Raw genomic sequence first — 5,322 nt, 5'->3', positions numbered from 1 at the left:
GGTAGCATGATATTCGGGAATTAAAAAAGTGATTGTTCCTAAAGTATTTTCATTTTTTCTTAATTTTCTTAGATTAATTGTGCATTTTGTTGAATTTTATTTTTATTTTAATCATTAATTTCATATTATAAAAATGTGGTAACTTTTAATTTTGCTGGAAATTATAATCTAATTGTTTTTTATTGTTTTCGAAACACTTATGGCCTTTCGGTTTATTTCTGTCTCTTTTTGTTTAAATTTTTGTCCGGCAGACAGTCAGACCTGCAAATCCGTTGGAATGCAGTTTTTATCAGTTGTTGATTTATTTTATATGTTTTTAAGAATTTGGTTATCTATATATTTCATTATGCCCAATGATCTGCCATGTGTTCTGCTGACAATCTAGTCGATGGTGAATTATGAATCCCTAATCCAAATGTGGAGCCATGTTAACACCAAATACAAAATAGTACATGTCTCCGGGGAAAGGGCAGGTCTGAGACTGGGACTCCCAGCCACCTCATTTAAGAAATAACTCCAACTGAGTTTTGAGCTAGCAATGCTCGAGTTTTATTTGTTTTACAAGTTCTCTTTATTAGTTTCATTAACTTTAAAAATATGCAGAAACAATGTTTATAAATCATATGCGTATATGTATCTCAAAAGGTACTTTCGAAATATGTAATTTTGTTGATTTGAGAACTATGCTATTATTGAATTTTGCTGGCTGATATAGTTGATGGTGGATTTATTAATTCCTGTTTATAGCCTGCAGACGTGGAGAATCGATAGTCATGCACTTTTGCTAGATTTAATTTCCACAATACTCTTTCGGGTTCCAATAAGAAAAGTCCTCATGTTCGATACTAACACGGTTTCCTGTGCTAAATTACATACCATCATGCTATCCTAATCTAGGAGAGTAGTTTTGCATAAAGGGCGCCTTTATTGACTCATAATATGGCATCTAGGAGATACGTACAATGAGTACACACCAGGTTTCTGCGTGGTTAAGATGTACATCACGGCAATCGACGTCTTCTGGTCTATATCAATGACCTCCTGGTCATTGCTTTTACATGTTCCCTAGTTTAAACAAGTTTGATCCGCAGCGGCAACGAGCTTTGTTTGTCACATGTGGCCAGTGGATGCATGGCGAAGAAGACTTTGGTACCCTGAAGGGTTGGATGTAGTTTTCAATTTTATAGAGAGCTCTTGTAAGGGTTTGTGCTACTTAATATAGGTGGCTTTTTCGGAAAAGGAAAAGATGCACACGGCCCACACCTGGTTCTAGTAGGCTAATTTATTTTTCCACACTTGATTATTGGTTGTATCAGTGATGTTGCTTTACCAAGAAAGCTTTTTCCGAAACCCTAGTTTCTGAAAAAATACCTATTCCTTTTAACACCAAATACAACATAATACTGTACATGTGTCCAGGGTGACAGGGCAATTCCGAGACTGGGACTCACAACCAACCTTAGCTTGTCTTCTACTCCCTCCGTTCCGAAATAGATGACCCAACTTTGTACTAAAGTTAGTACAAAGTTGGGTCATCTATTTTGGAACGGAGGGAGTAGCTGTGACTTGTGATTATTACAATCACTGATACTAGCCGGTCCTCCCTGACAGGGTGTGTACGAGAAGAGAAGAGAGGAGTCAAGGCAGCCACAGTCCGCACGATCGCACGGGCGAAACGCGCGGGTCCGAATTGTCATCGGGAGCACGTCGGAGGTCGTCACATCTGCAGCAGCTGGCATATGTGAGACCAGTACGTGACGTACATCTGAAAAACGAGCAAGTTAATCATGTAGTCCTACCCTGTTAGTAAGTGGCTCTGCGTTCGTGGATGAGAACGTCCACAAGATTAGTCTCACAAGGCGATTCGGTGTCCGTCGTACGTAACTTGTCCATCATTGGTTATGTAGGCAATAGTACTATAGATTGGACTGGAGAGAAAGGCTTCAGAACCTTAACGTGCGATCTAGAACACGACAGTGAAGAGACAGCCGACGGCGATGACAGTAGGAGCCTGTGCACATTCGAACGGTCGACAAATGGAATTTCTCTTGGCTGTCCCGGATGCATCTGCACTTGCCAATTTATAATCGTTAAGATAAAGCTTTTTTTTCTAAGACACCTATTTGCTCGCCAGTGCATTTGAATGTAGAGCCGGGGAGTTGTTGATCTCTCTTAGAGCATCTCCACCCGCCCCCAGGACACCTTTTTAGGCTCGGGCGGCGCCTTATCCAGGCGAAACCCAGCGCGTTGGTGGCCTCTGGAGGCGCCGGCGGAAGTTCCGGCGAATCATGTCTCCCCGCATGTCCTTTTTCTTGGCCCATTTAATCATTTCGCTCACAAACTTTTGGTCGGGGTGGGGTGTGGCTGGGAAGATGCCCTTCCCATGCATTTCTATTTCGTCCGGATGAAGCATTTGGCTTCCAAGACACCAACTTTTTTGGTTCGGTGGGGTTCTTGGGGGCTCCAACGGCCGGAGATGCTCTTATGTTTTCTAATTAGACTCCCCTCCCTAGGCGCTCCGGCGGCAGAAGGGTGGGGGAGGGGGACCCCGGATCTGGACGTACGATGTGGAAATAAGGTGTGGGCTTGCGTCTCAGGCGGTCCCGCGTTCGGGGGAGCAGTCTTCGACGCATATGGAAATAATGTCCTCCCAATCCTTGCTCCGCCTCAACGATGGCGCTCAAGGCTTCAGCGCTGAACGACCAGTGGATGTTGGTCATGTTGTTGCTGTGGGAGATAACGGTGGTAGCAGTACCATTGGCCGTTTTTTCCTCGAGCTTCGTCCGCGTCGTGGCAGCGGCTTACGCAGCATCACTTGGAAGCTTCGAGAGTTTGTGCAAGCTTTGGGTGGTTGGCGTTTTTGTTTTCGTCCTATGGAGCAGCGACGGTGTGCCATCTTCGGGTGCTTCTATGTTGGCTTGGTCAGCCTCGAGGCTCTCAACTCTTGGACTTGGAATCTGGCGACTATGACTTCATCTCCGAAATGTTTGACAGTGTGCGTTAGACTACAATGCTCGCCCGAATCTAGCAATGGGGAGGCTATCGGAGCGGCTGCGGCGGCGCACCATCGGCCCATCTAGGAGATTGGAGGAGCGAGGCACCCTAGGGACTTAATTGTAATATCTATCTTTTCTTACGGGTGTCTCATTGTTTGATCTGTGGCTAATAGATCTGAGGGTCTTTTCAATTTTTCTTCAAAAAAAAATCATACTATGTAACCTTATCTTTTATAAACATAATGTTCTCTAATAGTTTCTAGCATATACTAATTTCCCAAAATTTATGATCTTTTATGTTTGTCTCTTTTGTTTGCACCGAATTTGCTGTATGGCGTGTCAGGGTACCAAGAGGTAGCCGGGGAATTGATAGTCAGGTTGGAAAATCATTTGCTTGGCTGATCACACCACTTTGATGAAGATCAAGGACGATGATCAACTGTGTAAATAATTTGATGATGTTTTTTTATGCGTGAGATACCATGCAACTAAGTGGGGTGTGCCTGGCACTACAAAGAACACCAGAGGTAATACAAATTACAACAGACCCATGGACCACCTAGCAGTTGCATGGTTTCTCACGCATAAAAAACATCATGAAATTATTTGCACTGAGACAGGGGCCTAGAGGCGGCAATGAGCTTTGCTCACTGAGCGCTAGCAGTGGATGCAAGAGGAGTAAGACTTCGGTACCCTCAAAGATTTGAATGGTTTTTTCAAATTCTGAAAGGGTGTTTTTATAAGGGTATGTGCTACTTAACTTTTTGGCCTTTTCGCAAAGAAAGAAGATGCACAGAGCCAACACCCGGTTCCAACGGACCTATTTATTTTCACTAGGACAATGCCCATGCATTGCAACAGAATATAAATATTCTAGTTCGTTAGGTTGTGATTTAACTGCCCATATGAATCTGATTGTGTAAATAAATGTTTATTAAATCGTGACCGTGATTTACCTAGGCCTTATATTTTGATGAGAAGTTTGACATGTAAATAAAAGTGGAATTAGTTCAGAAAGTAAGTAAATTAAGATGATTGATTATCATATGAGGATGGTTGAACGAAGGGGTAGTGAGAAGGAAAGTAAAACATGATACCTTACATTCTCTTTAACTAGTGTATATAGCGCTAGAGATTACTTGTTTTTTTATTTGCGGAAAACTTTTGATTTATGCATCTTCAATCGCGGCAGTACGATGAAAACCAGAAATAACTAAGCTTTTTACACAGAGATTACTTGGTTAAACTTGGATTCGTGGTTGTATTGGTGATGTTTCTTTATCTGGAAAGCTGGATGAAATCCTAGTTTCTGAAAATTATCAATCCCTTTTAAAACCAATAAAAAAATACTTCATCAAATTTGAACTACAACCACCACCTTTATTTTAGATCGGATGGAGTAATACATGTCTCCAGAGGACAGGGCAATTCTGAGACTGGGACTCACAACCAACCTTAATTAGCTTGTCTTCTAGCTGTGGCCTGTGATTATCACAGTCACGAACACTGGCCTGTCCTCTATATCTATGTACGCATCATCATGTGGTGCAGACAAACAGCGTGTGCGTATGAGAAGAGAAGAGAAGAGTCAAGGCAACGAAACCCGCACGATCCCACGCACGTTATCATCGGGACCATAACGTAGTACGATCTGGACTGCTGCTCTGACTCTAGAGCACGACAGTGAAGAGACAGACACGGCGACGACAGTACGATCCTGCAGCGAACGGTCGACAAATGGAATTTCTCTTGGCTGTCCCGGATGCATCGCCCTTGCCAATTTCAGATCTTTAAGAAAAAGTATTTTTTTTTCCAAGCCACCTATTAGCTCGCCTGTGCATTTTCTAATGTAGAGCCCGGGAATGTTGCTCTCTCTTCCGTTGTCTACATAAACCTAAAAAATAAATCATACTCCCTCCGTCCGGAAAAGCTTGTCCCTTAAATTGATGTATCTAGCATCAAGTTAGTGCTAGATTCATCCATTTGATGGACCAGCTTGGGACATTTTTTTCCGGACGAAGGGAGTACTATGCAGCCTTATCTTTTAGGAACATAATGTTTTCTAATAGTTTCTAGCTTACATGTATTTTCCTTATGATCTTCTTTTATGTATGTCCTTTTTTCTTTTCTTCGTCAAATGGGCCATAGGATGCACAATTCCAGTCAGGCTACTGAAGAGGTAGTAGGGGAATTGATAGTTTGGGTTAGAAAATCATCTGCTTGGCCGATCACATCACTTCGATGAAAATCAAGGATGATGATCAATCTTTCAAATCATTTCACGACGTCTCACTTTCATTGATTAGACAGGGGGCAACAAAGAATA

The sequence above is a fragment of the Triticum aestivum genome, chromosome 2B (genome assembly GCF_018294505.1).
Source record: "Triticum aestivum cultivar Chinese Spring chromosome 2B, IWGSC CS RefSeq v2.1, whole genome shotgun sequence".
NCBI lineage: Eukaryota > Viridiplantae > Streptophyta > Magnoliopsida > Poales > Poaceae > Triticum > Triticum aestivum.
This window is presented reverse-complemented; position numbering follows the sequence as displayed.